Below are 17,680 nucleotides of genomic sequence, written 5' to 3' on the forward strand. Positions count from 1 at the left end.
AATTCTAGCTCTGTCATACCGTTCCAGAGCTGACTTCCAGCTTTGACTACCTTTCCAGAGCTGACGCACCAGAGTTCACTTAAGTTCCAGAGCAGAGTTACTCTTGCCAGAGCTAAATTTCCAGAGCTGAATTCCAGCTCTGCCATGACCGCCAGAGCTGAATTCCAACTCTGCCATGACCACCAGAGCTGACTTCCAGCTCTGCCATGACCGCCAGAGCTGACTTCCAGCTCTGCCATGACCGCCAGAGCTGACTTCCAGCTCGGCCATGATCGCCAAAGTAATTTGATAGCGCAGAGCTAAAGATCGACAAAGTCAACTTATGCAGAGCTGACTTTTCAGCTCTGCACTTTTTCAGAGCTGACTTTCAGCTCTACACTTACCTTTACAGAGCTGAGTTTCCAGAGTTCGCTAGTGTTGCAGAGCTGCGATTCTCGCCAGAGCTGAAGAAACTTGCAGAGCACGCCAGATGAACTTATTTTCTCTTACATGATTTTTATCCTTTTAAGAGTCCAACTTTACATGGCAACTTTGATAGTGATCAAAAGGGATTTGAAGTCTATAAATAAGGATTAGTTATTCATTGTAAAATCAATCCTTCTGCCTCCAGGCGTGTAGTTAGATAATTCCCTTTGCCCTAATCTTTAGTTTCCGCCAAGTTAGCTAAAGCTTAGGTTTATTGCTTTCATAGTTCTAGTTTCGATTTCTGTTCTAGTTAGTTTAGTTTATAGTTCTTTTAATTCATGTTTTAGATTAGTTTTCCGTTTAGAGTTGTAATTACGTGACAGATTACTTCTCGAGACGATTTACGATATTTCTTTAATCAAGTTTATTTATTTGTTTTTACTTGCTTTCTTTAAATTCTGCAAATTAAGTTATGCACTTTTAATTATGCGTTTTAATGCTTTCCTTTAAATTATGCAATTTCGTTTCTGCTTAGTTAGATTAGATTAGAAGCTTTTAAATTACAAGTATTTAAATTCCTAGTTAGTACTTAAATTTCAAGTTGCTTTTACTTTATTGCGTTTAATTTTGCCTAGGGTTTTATAGTTTAATTCGCCTAGCTAAGTTTGAATTCACGTTAATTTACTTTTCAAGCTTTAGTTTAATAATCATAGTTTACAGCTTTCTTGTGACATAATTAATTGCCCTTAAAGATCTTCCTTGAGAGACGACTTTGGGTTAGCTTATCACTGCTAGGATGTCCTTGTTCTATTGCAAGTCAATCTAGAGGGTTTTAGGTTGAGTCAGCTATTTTTCACAACGAAACTTGAAACACAAACTGACATAACCTTTTCAGTTAGAGGAGTTTAGTAAAGCTTAGGTTGATGACTGATACTGAATACTCTTCAGTAAGGAGTTATCAGTTAAATCTGAGACTTTAACTGATCCACGTAAAGCTTCAGTCAAGTTTGTTAAACAGAGAGATGTTATGAATCTTACTGACTATCCGAAGATTAATCAGTTAGACTAATAACACACGCAGTGAAAAAATTTTCTTTCGAAATAGCCTGTGAGATTAATCACGTTGTTAGAGATTAAGTTTCTCTTTGTAGTTAATCAGTTTTCAGTTGGAGAAGGTTTGTACACAAGTAAGAAGGTAAAAACTGAAAGCTGTAAATGACACAGAGATTTTTACGTGGTTTGGAAAACACTTCCTACATCCACGGTTAGCCGATCACACTGACAAACTTCACTGGGCATGTGCTTACGGGTACACAACAAACCTAGACAACTGAAGATCCTATCTTCAGTATCAACACACCTGGTTGAATTTCTTACTCTTAGCGCACACTGGGCACTAAGATCTCTTCGGAGACAGAGCACTGGTCTGAACTCCTTTACAACTAAAACTCTCAATTCGGTCAGTTGAATAGAGGTTCGAAAACTTGCCAACTAGATTATAAAGAACAAGTTCTCTATAATCAGTTATACCTAGGCTTTGAATATACAATATTTGCCTAAGTTCTAAGAGAATGTATGTTATCAGCAGTGACTGATTTTTGACTTTGTGATTCTCTTCTTCGATTCAAACGTTGGAATGGCTTTGAATGCTAAGTGACGAATTCGGCAACATTTCAGCTTATGTAGTTGAATCGGTGAAGATTGAAGTGATCCTCGAGCTCTATTTATAGGAGACGTCTTGAATAGATCCGTTGGCTGAAATGGTCTTCAAGAATTCTTCCGTTAGAGAGTAATTTGAACTTGGGCTGAGGCTTCAATCTTCGAGGATCCTTGTTTGGTAAGAACGACTATTGAGGAATATGAGATAGGACATCTCTGAAAAGGTAATCACCAAAAAGGAAGGGCCTATGCAGAGAAAGGACGATCCTGAGATCTTTGCATTTAATGCGGCTGAACTTCTGGAGTGCGTGGCTTCCTTTAAACTTTAGAGGTTCAGTCTAAGGAAGAATGTCTAACTGATACTTGACTTTAGTATCAATTAGCTGAGTCCACGTGGCTCGCATTAAGTAATTAGTCGTAACTGATTCTTGAACTGGTAAGTCAAATATCAGTATTTGACTCCTACTTTTATCGTCACAACAGTCGGTGACTTCAGTTTTCAGTCCTTCGGTCTTCAGTCTTCAGAACAGAACTAAACTAGGAAAAGAACTCTAACACTTGAGTTCGAACAGTTCTAGTCTATTACACGAGAAACCTATAGATTTTGGTATCATCAAAACTAGGATTAGGATATTTCATTAAGTTCCCAATAATTTTTCCCTTTTTGATGATGCCAAAACCACACATCAGTTCTAAGATAAAAACAAGACTGAACAAGAACAACAAGCTTACTAAAACAGGGTGAACACAATTTTCCCTTAACTAGATAACCTATTAACTTGCTTTCTCGAAGGAAAAACAACACAACAGTTCAAAAAGAACAAGCGAAGACATAACTGAAGTAAATTAATCAGAGTATGGACAAAAAGATATTGTCTTCAGGTTGAGATCAAAAGAAGTTCATTTTATTTCAAAAGATAACTGATGAGAAATCAGTTGAGGTACAGAGCAGAAAGTACAGAAGGAGTAAAAACATAAAAACATATGGACACCACCCATGAACTCCAGCTGTCTGCCTATTTGCGTCTTGAACTTTATCTTTAAGGAGTACAGAGATACAGAAGAGGAAGACGCCAGTGGGGAGGGAGATGACGAGGGAGACGAAGAAGATGAGAAGGCAAAGGAGATGGAGAAGAGGAGCGTAGAGGTGAGGAAGAGAGGTGCTTGAGGTAGGAAGGAGGTTGGGGAAAAGGTGAGTATGCATAGTTCTTTGGAGATATTCATGTAATGTGGCTATGTATACGGACCTTAAACGGAGGATGAGAGGCTTATGAAGGAGAGAGAGGGGACTAGGTTGGAGGAAGATGGAGATTATAGGAGATGGGTGTGAGAGGCGAAAATTGAATTAGTGACAGTTGTGAGGACTAGCACTGTCGATTTGCCGACACGAGGTCTATGTTTAGAAGACCGTGTGCGGCTAGAGATGCCGGCAGACAACGAGAAAGAGCTCGTTGTTGTTGCATGCCATGGAGGCTCACAAGATATGTGAGAAAAGCTTGATAACCAGGTGAAGTAACCTTTTTGAGAAGGTACTTCAAACGGTATCCTCCAGAAGCTTAGAAACTTCTTGGCGCCTGGCATCAGGTTGGAGGACACTCGTGTCTCTGGACCTAAGTGAGAGTTGAAACAAGCTTGACGTCGGAAGAACGTTGAGATCCAGTGGAAGGGTCCAGTGAAGACCAGTTGTGCGAGCATCATTCTCCCACTCCATGACTGTGTTGTCATTGATCTCTCCATTGTAGGAACAAAAGTTTTCTGCAACTTTTGAAAAGTGTTCTCACAGAAGTTTCTGTGGAAAGTTGTGAGTTGTGTCGAAGAAAAGTTGTAAGTGTAAAGTATTTAAAATACTAAGTAGGGAAGATGAAGAGTTTTTCGAATGTTGTACCTAAAATTATTTTGAAGAAATTTTCACGTCCGCTGTCACTGCAGAGGATGGAAGTGATCAACTTGATCATTGTAGTCAGTCGATACCACTTTTCTGATTGACTTATTAGAATAAGTTCCCCCTCAGATGAAGACTCATCTTCTTTGGTTGCCACGTTATCAGTTGAGGAACACTAGTTGACTGAGCAACAGTCATCGTGACTGTAGTTGAAATTTTCAAGATCAGCGTCATTCTTCAGAGTTGATGAGGCCGATCCTTCCAGAAAGATCGTTGAACCTATCTTCTGGAAGAGCTTTGGTTAGCAAGTCTGCTTTCTGAACTGCGGCAGGAACCCATTCAACTGTGACATTATTCTTTTCCACATGATCACGAATGAAGTGATGACGAATTGCGATATGCTTGACTCTGGTGTGATGAACTAGATTCTGCGAGATTGCAATAGCACTGGAGTTGTCGCAATAGATTGGTACTTCATTTTCTTTGATCCCGTAGTCTTTCAGTTGTTGGACTAGCCATAGGAGTTGTGAACAGTAACTTCCCGTAGCAACGTATTCAACTTCAGTTGTAGATGTGGCGACTGAAGTCTGCTTCTTTGAAAACCAAGAGATAAGCTTGTTGCCTTGGAACTGACAGGTTCCTGAAGTTGATTTGCGATCAATTTTGCATCCTGCAAAATCTGAGTCTGAGTATCCGGTAAGCTTGAAGTCGTCGTCAGCTGGATACCACAATCCTAAGTTGGGCGTGCCTTTGAGCTATCTTAGAATCCGCTTTTCTGCATCCATATGAGCTTCCTTTGGATCAGACTGATATCTTGCACAAACTTCGACTGCATACGCGATATCTGGTTTGCTAGCAGTCAAATAGAGTAATGATCTAATGATTTCTCTGTATTTGGTTGAAGATACAGATTTTCCTTTCGATCTTAGATCCACCTTCCAGTTGGTGTTCATTGGAATCTTGACTGATTTCATGTGCTGAATGCCGAACTTGGTGATCAGTTCTTTGGCATATTTTGACTGATTGATCAGTATTCCTTCTTTGGTCTGCTTGACTTGTAATCCCAGAAAGAAATTCATTTCTCCCGTCATTGACATCTGGAATTTATTCGTCATAATGTCAGCAAACTTCTTGCACATGCGTTCGGATTTGGATCCGAAGATTATGTCATCGACATAAATCTGAACAAGTAGGAGATCCTCTCCTTCTTTTAGAGTGAACAGAGTCATGTCAACTGATTCTTTCTAGAATCCTTGTTCAACTAGATACTCAAAGAGAGTATCATACCATGCTCTTGGAGCTTGCTTCAATCCATAGAGCGCTTTCTTAAGCTTGTACACCTTTTTTGGTCCAGCAACCTCAAAATTCGGAGGTTGTTGATCGCTAATTTATTTAGCAACTAAACCGAAACTAACACGGTGTAATTGTAGCATATATGTAGCAATCGAGTATCGTATCCTCAGGGACTGACACAACGAAATGACTTTAGCTATTCCCTAAACAAACTATAACAGTAGACAGGCAAACGAATATGAGGAAGGTTTAATCAAAACTAAACTCAAACAGCAGCAAATAAAATTCATGAATAAAATCAAATTATAAAAATAACTGATCCTAGGGTAGTAATTTCATTAACTAAATCCACATGACAAATCTATTAATCCTATTAACCAATTTTAATCCAGTTATGATGAGAGATGACTTAATTAATCGATCACTCTCGCTAGAGCAACAGCGATCGTAGATTAGTAAATTCTCTATCTCCACTAGGTCTCAAGAAAATATACTAACTCTCAATAGCTCCTAAGAATAGCTTCCTATGATCCACCTATCTCCGTTGGGTCTCAAGGTTAAGATCATATCACATATTCCTGAATCCGCTAAACAGCTATCTCCGTTGGGTCTCAAGCCGAATAACTACACATGCAAACTATTGATCATATAATTCACACGAATTCAAGCACCATTAATTATGAATCATAAACTGGAAGGTAAATAGGTACTAACAAATAAATCACAAAAACCTAATTAACTATTTACAAACCCTATAATCAGATAAGAAACTAGCCAGATATATTAAAATAAAACATAAACATAATCATAAAGAACGCAATCATAAAAACTGAATTGTATAAAAACCGAAAGTAAAATAATCGTAATGACTTGAATCTTCAATCTTGTGGAAAACCAATCCAAGCTCTAAAAACTGGAAAGAATGAAAATCTAAAGCTATAAAATTGAAAAACTAAAGTTGGGAACTGAAAGATAAAGTTGGGAACCCTGAATAGGTCAAAAGAAGGCCTATATATAGGCACATGGGATAAATACAGTATAGAGCTCGAAAATACTGATAAATCCGAAAATCCCGCAAAATCCCGAAAATTCCCATCGGGCACTATTCACTACTGCACGCGGCTTTCTTGTTTCGGCCATATCTTCCTCGTCCAAACTCAGATTTGCAAACCGTTTGCGCCTACAAATTCCTATCGAGACAATCTACAACTTTTATTAAGACCATCGGTCCAAATTCAGACTCCATATTTCTGTAAAATTCATCAAAGTACGAGCAAGTAACATATTTAATAAGATAAAACAATTTAAACACAAAACAATCATCAAACACTCAATTTCCTATAAAATTAATATCATATGAACATTAAAAACCATGGAAACATGAGTGTTATCAGTTGTTCCACATAGACTTTATCGGTGAGCACTCCATTGAGAAATGCGCACTTCACATCCATTTGGTGTACTTTGAATCATTTGTGAGCGGCAAAGGCTAAGAAAAGCCTGACTGCTTCCAGTCTTGCAACAGGTGCAAAGGTTTCATCGTAGTCGATTCCTTCTTCTTGACTGTACCCTTTGGACACTAGCCTTGCTTTGTTTCTCACCACGTGACCTTCTTCGTCTTTCTTGTTTTTGAAAATCCATTTAAGCCAATCACTTTTGCATCGTCTGGATAATCCACTAGTTCCCAAACTGAATTTCGGTTGAATTCATTGAGTTCTTCTTGCATTGCGATGACCCATTGAGTAGACTTCAGAGCTTCTTCAATATGCTTGGGCTCTGTAGACGATAGGAAACAACTAAAATTCTTATCTTCGTTGATGCAGTTCTGATTCATGTCGAAGACTAGGTTGCACATTGATCTTCGAATCTTCACACCGTCTGATGGTTCTCCAATGATGTTGTCTTTTTGAGTGGAGTTCAAACCATCTTCGATACTTCTTGATTTCTTCTGGTGAGGGTGGAGGTTCTTCAATCAGGATGGATCTGAGTCCTTCATTTGTTTCTCGAGCAGGGGAGTGTTGAACTAGTGTTGCACCAGCAAGTTCAACTTGTTCTTCAGCTGTTGGAGTTCCCCCTTGACTGATGCCTTCTGTAGCATCTCCAGTCGGACCTTCAGATCTTTGACTGATCTTTTGATACTGAAGCTTTTCGGTATCCTCTTCTTTTCCTAGTCCCCACACCAACATTGTAGTGGGTTCGGTGCTTTTCATTTCAGTCTTGGAAACTTCAATGTTCTCAGCATTTCTTTCAGTTTCCTATTTCCTGAAATCATCAGTAGACTCGTCAAAAATAACACGAGGTGTTTCTTCCACACAAAGAGTTTGAGAGTTAAACACTCGATAGACTTTGCTGGATCGTTCAGTTCCAGAGTATCCAAGGAAAATTCCTGGATCAGCCTTGCTATCAAAGGTGTTTATCTTTTTTCATTGTTATGAATGAAACACCGAGAATCGAAAGCATGAAAGTATGAAATTGTCGGCTTCCTGTTCTTCCATAGTTCGTATGGAGTTTTTCCATGTCTTTGAGTGAGGAAGGAGCGGTTCTGTGTGTAGCAAGCGTTGTTGACTGCTTCAGCCCAAAACTTCAGTGGAAGTTATGATTCAGCTAGCATCGTCCTTGCTTCTTCCTTCAAAGACCTATTTCTTCTTTCTGCTACTCCATTTTGCTATGTAGTTCTTGCTGCAGAGGTTTGATGACTGATTCCTCTCACTTCGCAGTAGTCATGAATGACTGCATTGAGGAATTGAGTCCCTCTATCTGATCTGATGCTGATGATGTTGACTTCCTTTTCAACACTTAGTCTTTTCAATCGCTTTGGCAATTCCAGCAGTGTCTCCCCTTTGTTGTAAAGAAAGATAACCCAAGAATATCGAGAATAATCATCTACGACAACTAAGGTATATTTTCTACCGTTGTAGCTTCTGGGAGAGATTGGACCAAACAGATCCATGTGAAGTAGTTGAAGAATTCTTTCAGAGAAGTGTCCTATCTTTGACTTGAAAGAAGTTCTTGTTTGCTTTTCTTTTTGACATGCTTCACATTCTTGCTTCTTCTGGAACACAATAGAAGGTAAACCTTCTACCAGTTGATGTTTATCAAGTTTGTTGATCGTCTCAAAGTTGAGGTGGTTGAGCCTTCTGTGCCATAGCCAGTTGAGCTCTGAGTTGCTTTTGCTGATGAGATAAGTTTCAGGCGGGCTATCTTCCCATGATACGACATAGAGACTTCTTTGCCTGATTTATCTCAGCACACCTTCTTCTAGCTGTTTCTCACAGTGAATTCATCTTTCTTGATCTTCACTGCGAATCCGCTGTCACAAAATTGACTAACATATAACAAATTATGCTTTAGTCCAGAAACATAGCTAACATTACTGATACTGGCGTTGCCCATGTCGAGCATACCATAGCCTTTTGTTTCTCCTATAGAGTTGTCTCCGAATGCAACTTTTGATCCAGCTTTCTCAACGTATTGAGTGAGACATTCTTTGTATCCCGTCATGTGCTTTGAACAACCGCTATCCAGGTATCATGTTTTGATTGAAGCTTTAACTTCTTCATTCTTTTTGTGTTTCCTGTTTTTGCCCTGCAAGGAAGAGTGAATTTAGGTACCCAATCAATGTTTGGATCCTTTAATGTCAGTTCGAGTTCCTTTCGGAGCCCATATCTGCTTCAGAACTGGTTTTGGCAATGATCCTTTGCGGTTGACTAGTCGTCTGACTGAAGTGGTTGGTGCTTCAGTTGGCACATGAGCTTTCTTCGGTTGAACTTTTTTCTTGTAGTAGTTTTGTCTGATGAAGTGTTGAGGTATCTGATTTATGCTTAATTGTTCTAATTTTAGGGGCTTGCATGAGCTTTATTTTAAGATAATCTTCTGGAAATTGGTGCGTTTTATGGTGTATTTTATGCTTTGCAGGCGATTTAGGTTTTTGAGATGAAGAGTGCAAATTTTGGAGAGTTTGGGCTAAGAATTATGTTTTTGTGCATACTCTGGCACGTCAGAGAAGCGAGTCCCGCATGCCAGAGCAGCGAAATGGGAAGCCAGAGAAATGCGCCAGAGCCAGAGCAGCGAAGTGAATCGCCAGCGGAACCAATCTCCAGAGCAGAGAAACCAATAGCCAGAGAAGTCGATAGTCAGAGCAGAGGAATCAACGGTCAGACCAGAGGAACCGAATACCAGAGCAGAGAAGCCAACAGTCAGAGCAGACAAGTGCGCCAGAGCGGAGGTCCGTTTCTCTGACGGAAGCCGTTTCTCTGGCGAGGTCCATTTCTCCGGCGACATCCGTTCCTCTGGCGAGAGCTGCGTATTCGGCCAGAATGGAGATGACTTGCAGAGCACGCCAGCTGGAGAGTTTCCTTATTATGCACGATTTTGTTGCCTTTAGAGTTCTACTTTGCATGGCAACTTCCATGGTGATCTAGAGAAATTTGAGGTCTATAAATAGGGTTTAGTTTTCATTGTAAAATCAATCTTCCTTGCCCTAATTTTTGGACGCCTTTGAGATCTTCCCTTGGCAGCCGAAAACTTAGGATTTTACTTGCTTTCATAGTGTCGATTTTTAATTAGGTTTCAATTTAGTTTTGTTTAGTTTTTATTCTTGGATTGTGATTGCGTGACACAATTACACGTTCAATACGTTTACAGTATTTCGTATTTCAATTCAATTTATTTTGTTTAATCATGTTTACGTTTTTCATTCATGTTTATGCTTTCTTTTTAATTATGCAATTTAAATTATGCACTTTAGTTTCACGCCTAGATTAGTTGGTTTTTAATTACAAGTATTTAATTCCTTAAGTTAGGTTTAATTCGAGTTGTTTAAATTCTTGCCTAGGTTAAGTTTAAATTCAATTTAAGTTTAAGTTTCAGTTTTTAAAATCAAACTCTTTACTGCTTTCTTTTATTGCTTTTTCCTACGATACTACTAAAAGCCCTTAAAGACTTTCCTTGAGAGATGACACTGGGTCAACTTACCATCACTAGGATGTCCTTGTTCTATTGCAAGTCAACTTAGATGTGTTTCTAGTTGAGTCAGTATCCAGGTACCATGTTCTGATTGAAGCTTTAACTTCTGCCTTATTTTTGTGTTTCCTGTTTTTGCCCTGCAAGGAAGAGTTAGTTTAGGTACCCAATCAATGTTTGGGTCCTTCAATGCTAGTTCAAGTTCCTTTTGGAACCCATATCTACTTCAGAACTGGTTTTGGCAATGATCCTTTGCGGTTGACTGGTCGTCTGATTGAAGTGGTTGGTGCTTCAGTTGACACATGAGCTTTCTTCGGTTGAACTTTCTTCTTGTAGTAGTTTTGTCTGATGAAGTGCTGAGGTCTCCTTTGCTCAATTGTGTATCTTCTTTGAGACATAAGAGTTATCCTTGACTGTTGGATTCTTTACTGATGCTGTGGAACATGAGACTGATGTTGTCCAGTTGCATATTGTGGTGAATGAACTCGAGCTCGTATGAACTTATCATTGATTTGTCTCCATGGTTGTTGCTCTCGTTGGAACTGAACTGATTTCAGTTTTTGATTGTTCATGTTGTTCTTCCCCCTGGACTGATGAGGAAGACTCTGTTTCTTTGCTCCGCTGTCATGCTGCTGTTTTAGTCCGGATGTTCCTTCCCCATACTTTGACTGAAATCTGCCCTCCAGTCTTCTCAGTAGGATGAACTGGTTGGGGGCCTCCTTGACTCGTTTGTAGCTTTGTGGAGGAGGAACATTTTTTCTTGTCATCAGTTTTCTCTTTCGAATTTCCTCCATGTCATGATCCCTAGATTCTTCCGAGGTGTCGTCGTCTGATGAATCAGTCACCTCCTGGATCATGATATTTTTTCCTTTATAGGCAGAAACCACCTTTCCTCTGATACTTTCCACAAGAGCTTTTGATGGAAAGTTGATCATCATAGGAGATTTCTTCATGCAGTCCTTGACTATTTCTTCCAGTTTATAATTGAGCCTCTTGATTTCATGTGAGGCTCTCTCACATTCTGATGTAGAAATTCTGAGTTTTTCTTCCAGTCGACTGTTCTCCATGATCAGTCCATCAAGACAGGTTTCATCTGGAAAGTAGATGACTGTCTGATTCTTGATTCGCTCTTCACTGATCTCCTTTTCTATTTTCTGATTCTGCTTCAGGAGATCTTCAAACATTTTCCTCAGCTGACAGTGGTCAGTCATGAGTTGATCATACTCTTCAGTCTCGTTGACTGAGCTATCTCCAAATTCTGAGTTGTCTCCTGTAAAGAACAAGGAGTTATCAGTATTAAGAGTTCTTGAGTAAGAGTTTACCTCTGGCCCATTCATTCCGTTGTCGTAGCTGTTGTCGGCCACACTTTTGGTGTCGTTGGCCATGAGGGCTTGACTCTCATCATCTGAGTTGGTGGAGTTGAAGGCGGATGATTCTGATGCATATTCGGAAGATCCTGCATCGTCAGCAACCATCGCTTTCTTTTTTGCGATCCCTCCTATCCTTCATCTCTTTGAGCTCAGTCTGCGATAATTCAGAGCATTCTGACTTGTAGTGCCCTTTCTTCTTGCATCCATAGCATTCCACATCTTTTAGATCTGTAGCGGATGATTTCCTTTCTCCGCTTTGATCAGTGGAATATCTGGACTTGCTCTCTCTCTCTCTCTTTTCCTTTGTAGTGCTGTTTGTGGAACTTCCTGTACTTGCGGAATTTGGATTCCATCTTGTTGAATCTTTCAGTCAACAGAGCATATTGACTGAAGAAGTCTTCTGGTTTGAGTTCTGTTGGTTTCTTTGACTGTTTCTTACTTTCCTTTGCTGAAGCTTTCAGCGCCTCTCCTTTTGAGGTTGTTGGAGCATCTTCGTCTGATCCTCCAGCTTTCTTTGATTCAAGATTTCTCTGGATGTCGAACTCATTTGCCACGAGATTAGAGAAAAGCTTGTTCTTTGGGAGCTGGTTGAATCCTGGCTTGTTCTGATGAGCAACAGAGTAGATCTGCCAATGTCTTTGCGGTAGTGCTCGTAGAATCTTTAGGTTGATCTCTCGTTGAGTGTATTTGTCCTTTGAGATGGATTGAACTTCGTTCAGGATCTGGTTGAATCTGAGTTCCATCTCGTCGACTGATTCGCTTTTGAGCATGAGGAAGGAGTCGCTATTGACAACTTGTTCTCCTTTATCTTCTCTGATCCGATGCACATTCCTTCTAGAATGTCCCACATCTCCTTTGCAGTCCTGCATTTGATGATCTTGGTGACATGCTTATCTAGGACTGTGCCGGAGATGATGCTTTTGGCGAGATTGTGGAGTTCATCTTGCTTCCTTTCTTCTGTGGTGAAATCAGCCTTTGATTTGATCTGGACTTCATCAAAAGGATCTCTGGATGGGTCCAGAGGAACCCTTTTAATCACCTCTGTGATGACGATGGGTCTTTTGGTGATGACTTCCCACATCCGACAATATTGAGCGGTGAGGAAGCTCTCAAGTCGAAACTTTCATATGTCGTATTTTTCAATACTAAACATAGGTAGTGAGGATACTCTGCTGTGGTTAGTTTCCATATTACAAGAAGACAGTAAACAACATATAGGGAAAGCGGTAAACACTTTTTAAAAAAGGAAAGAGTTTTTTTTTTTCTTTTTTTTTGAGACCCTTGGAAGAATAGGATCTAGTTCAGTAGAACTTGGTCAAAGCAAAATTGTTCTTGCGAACAACCTGCTATGATACCAATTGTTAGGTCCGGAGGGTCTCGAATAGGTGTATGGGGAGGGGGAGATACACCTATAGGCTATTTTTCAAAATGAAACTTGAAACAAAAACTGACACAACCTTTTGAGTTGAAGGAGTTTAGTAAAGCTTAGGTTGATAACTGATGCTGAATACTCTTCAGTAAGGGGTTATCAGTTAAGTATGAGACTTTAACTTATGCACGTAAAGCTTCAGTCAAGTTTGTTAAACAGAGAGATGTTATGAATCTTACTAACTATTCGAAGATTAATCAGTTAGACTAATAACACATGCAGCGGAAAACTTTTCTTTCGAAATAGCCTGTAAGATTAATCACGTTGTCAGAGATTAAGTTTCTCTTTGCAGTTAATCAGTTTTCAGTTGAAGAAGATTTGTACACAAGTAAGAAGGTAAAAACTTAAAGTTGTAAACGACACAGAGATTTTTACGTGGTTCGGAAAACACTTCCTACATCCACGGTCAGTCGATCACACTGACAAACTTCACTGGGTATGTGCTTACGGGTGCACAGCGAACCTAGACAACTGAAGATCTTATCTTCAGTACCAACACACCTGGTTGAATTTCTCACTCTTAGCGCGCACTGGGCACTAAGATCTCTTCGGAGATAGAGCACTGGTCTGAACTCCTTCACAACTCAAACTCTCAATTCGGTCAGTTGAATAGAGGTTCGAAAACTTGTCAACTAGATTACAAAGAATAAGTTCTCTGTAATCAGTTATACCTAGGCTTTGAATATACAATATTTGCCTAAGTTCTAAGAGAATGTATGTTATCAGCAGTGACTGATTTTTGACTTTGTGATTCTCTTCCTCGATTCAAACTTTTGAATGGCTTTGAATGCCGAGTGACGAATTCGGCAGCGTTTCAGCTTATGTAGTTGAATCGGTGAAGATTGAAGTAATCATCGAGCTCTATTTATAGGAGATGTATTGAATAGATCCGTTGGCTGAAATGGTCTTCAAGAATTCTTCCGTTAGAGAGTAATTTGAACTTGGGCTGAGAACGGCTATTGATGAACAGGAGATAGGACATCTCTGAAAAGGTAATCACCAAAAAGGAAGGGCCTCTGCAGAGAAATGATGATCCTGAGATCTCTGCATTTAATTTGGCTGTACTTCTGGAGTGCGTGCCTTCCTTTAAACTTTAGAGGTTCAGTCCGAGGAAGAATGTCTAACTGATACTTGACTTTAGTATCAATTAGCTGAGTCCACATGGCTCGCATTAAGTAATCAGTCGTAACTGATGCTTGGACTGGTCAGTCAAATATCAGTATTTGACTCTGCCTTTTATCATCACAACAGTCGGCGACTTCAGTCTTCAGTCCTTCGGTCTTCAGTCTTCAGTCTTTAAAAAAGAACTAAACTAGAAAAAGAACACTAACACTTGAGTTCGAACAGTTCTAGTCTATTACACGAGAAACCTATAGATTTTGGTATCATCAAAACTAGGATTAGGATATTTCATTAAGTTCCCAACAAGAACAACAGTTCCCCCCTGAACAATATGGTCCTATAACCTGTAGTCAGATTAGTCTTAAGCAACTAAAACTAATACAGAACAAAAAAATAACACATCACCAGGCAGCTGTGCAAATAACTGAAATTAAAAATCAGAGCCTGGACAAAGAGTTATTGTCTTCAGGTTGAATGAGCAATTCTTTTCTTATATTATCTTTGAAAAATTGATAAGATATCAACTTTAAAAGAACATACACTGTCCACAGCAGAGAAAGAAAAGTTGAAAACACAACCTGCACAATCTAAGGCTCTTGCTCTTGCTCTTGCCCGTCATTAGATTGAGGTCTTTTCTTCTGATTAGAACAATCATCTCTTCTGCTAGTCTCTTCTCCTTTTTGGATCGTCTCTTCATTTTCTTGGATGGTTTTCTCTTCCCCCTTTTTGGCATCAGCAGAAAGGGAGGAAGTCAACTTCGAAATGGCTGGATGATCAGTCATGACATTTCTTGCTCCATAGTGTTCAGCCAGTTGTTGAAGGTCCATCACTTGCATCTCGAGGGCACAAAATTTGGCCTTGAGAGCTGTCAACTCATTTCCTTGTGCTTGGACTTTGCTTTCAAGCTCAAGATCTTTTCCAGTTGCAGTGGCTTGGTCGTCTTCAGTCATACCAGTCGGCTGAATTCCAGTTGCAATTCCAACAGCATCAGTGGATGGAGCTGGGTCGTGAACATCTTCTATGGCTTCTTGTTTGAAAACCAGTAGTTCAGTATTGCCTTCATTATTGCGTTCAGGACCCTTGTAAATAATGCCATTTGCAGACAAGTAATCACGAATTACTGCTGACTCATCCAAAAACACCTAGCGGATGGACTCGAATTTATACGAGGTCGTCCTAGGGCGGTAAGGTGACTCAAGTCGTCTCTCAAGGAAGGCTTAGCAGGGCTTCGATCGTGCTACTCACAGGAAACAGGAAAGGAAACCTAAACACTCTAATCAGAAGCTGGGTCTGACACTCTCTCCGATTAACTAGTGCGTAATAGAAAGAAAGCAGTAAAATTATCTAGGCGAGAAATAAATATGAAGCAATAGATCAAGCATAATAACTAGGGTTCTAAGCTAATTAATCCAGAAGCGATAAATAACCTAAAAACGTAAAGCAATATTTATCTAGGCGCATAAGAAACAATTATCTAGGCGATGAAAACATCAAAAGCACAAATCAAATATCATTATCTAAGTGCTCGATTATCTAGGCAATGCAATAACAAGAAAGCTTGTAAAGATTAACTAATCAAAATGAAGAACTTACAATTGATTCAATGAAAACAACGATATAGCGGAATCCACAAGTATCTAAAATGTTTCTATCTACCTAAGCTAAGGGAAAAAGGCATAAAATCGCAGGTGGAGGCTGGGAGAAAATCGGATGTCAATGAAACCCTCAAAATCGGATTTTATAGCAATTTTCGTAACTGCCGGAATTGCACAGGGGCGGCGGCCGCCGTGAGACGGCGGCCGCCGTGGGACGGCGCCGCCATGATGGCCCTTCGCGGATTTCCTCCAAGAATTGCACGGCCCGCGCCGCGAGGCCGCGGCCGCCGTCTTGACGGCAGCCGCCGTGAGCTCTGCCTCCGAAACTGCTCCAAACGACGCCAAAATGCGCGGCTGCTCCCGATTCCTGCACACAACAGTAATACACCCAAATAACATCGAGCAAGTGAAGGATAGATCAAAAAGACACGAGGCATGCTCGAATGCACAACAACAAGACCCATAAAATCATCACAAAATAGGGCTAAACAACCCCCCCACACTTAAATCCTTGCTTGTCCTCAAGCAACAATCACAACATCGAAAGGAAATCCACAAGCGATTCTTCTCACCAAGCAAACACAAACCAATCCAAGCCCTTCAAGATATCAATGCCCCCCAATCAAGTGTTCAAAGCTAAGGTTTAAAGTGCAACAACAAGGTGATACAACTCAATCCGATCAGACCCAATTCTCCGCTAAGGGTGAATTTCCTAATGCAATTTCCTTTACAATCATATCTCATTCCTTTTCATATTCTTTCACTTTTTCACAATACACTTCTCATTTTTTTTTGGGGTCAAGTTATTTTCGCTCTTAATAGATGGGCCATAATTCACGAGATTGCACTTTTGGAGGTGATCCAAAATGTTCTCGTGTGGTTTCCCATGCTCATAATGAAGCCATTAGAGGAGCAGAGACCCAGAGCTATCAAAAACTCAACAACCAACCAAACAATTCAACACAGAGAAAGATATTAGGAAATTGCACTGAAAACACTCCCCCTAGCATCTACCGGACAAATCACGTCAAGAGTTGCTCAACAGGGTGTTGCACCAAAACCTTAAACTAATTACACTTCATTGGGAACAAATCAATCATGAAAGACAAGGATAACAAACAACACAGACACAATCCAGAATCGCCAGTGAACCACCATCAAACATGCGATGTACACTTAAAAACAAACAAGAAAACAAGACAAGGGGACCATTCGCCCCAACACACGAAAGCCCAAGAACACAACAAGAAAAACACCCACAGGAATTACAAATACCAACAAACACCCCCCCCACACTTAAAATCTGGCACTGTCCTCAGTGCAAACAAAAAGAGGGGTGAAAGAGGAAACTTCCCTAAATACCAATCCAGTGGTGAGTCTGTAGTGTCCCACGATGTCTGCCCCAACTCTCATCCCTAGAACAGGCAGTCTCCAACGCAACAACCTGCACCAAACAACAGAAGCAACAAAACACAACACAAACAAAACGAAAGAAAAACGACACAAGAAAAAGCAAGAAAACATGGGTTGCCTCCCATGCAGCGCTAGATTTTAAGTCGCCAGCCCGACTAAGAGAACCCCTTAACCAAAATTCGATTGGAGCTCCAGCTGCCTTAGCGCCCTTGTAAACACATCTTCTTGAATTGCAGCTGCGGGTCCTCCAAATGAGCGTTCCATGCTCATATCATGAGATGCTCCTCTATCCACCCATCCAAGGAGATTGAGTGACACAACCTCATCAAGCTTCTCTTCCAGTGGCAAGGCAGACAGGAAGCCTTGCTCTATGTCATCTTCCTCGTGCAGCTTATCCAGAGATTCCTGCTCAATGTCAGCCTCATCCTGCAAGTTGGCAAGGAATTCCTCCTCAATCTCGTCCTCCTCCTGTAACTTATTAAGGAATTCCTGCACAATACAATCCTCATCCAAAGCATCAAATGTTTCAACATAAGAGCAAATTTGAATT

Source organism: Salvia miltiorrhiza, chromosome 2 (genome assembly GCF_028751815.1).
Source record: "Salvia miltiorrhiza cultivar Shanhuang (shh) chromosome 2, IMPLAD_Smil_shh, whole genome shotgun sequence".
Classification (NCBI taxonomy): Eukaryota; Viridiplantae; Streptophyta; class Magnoliopsida; order Lamiales; family Lamiaceae; genus Salvia; species Salvia miltiorrhiza.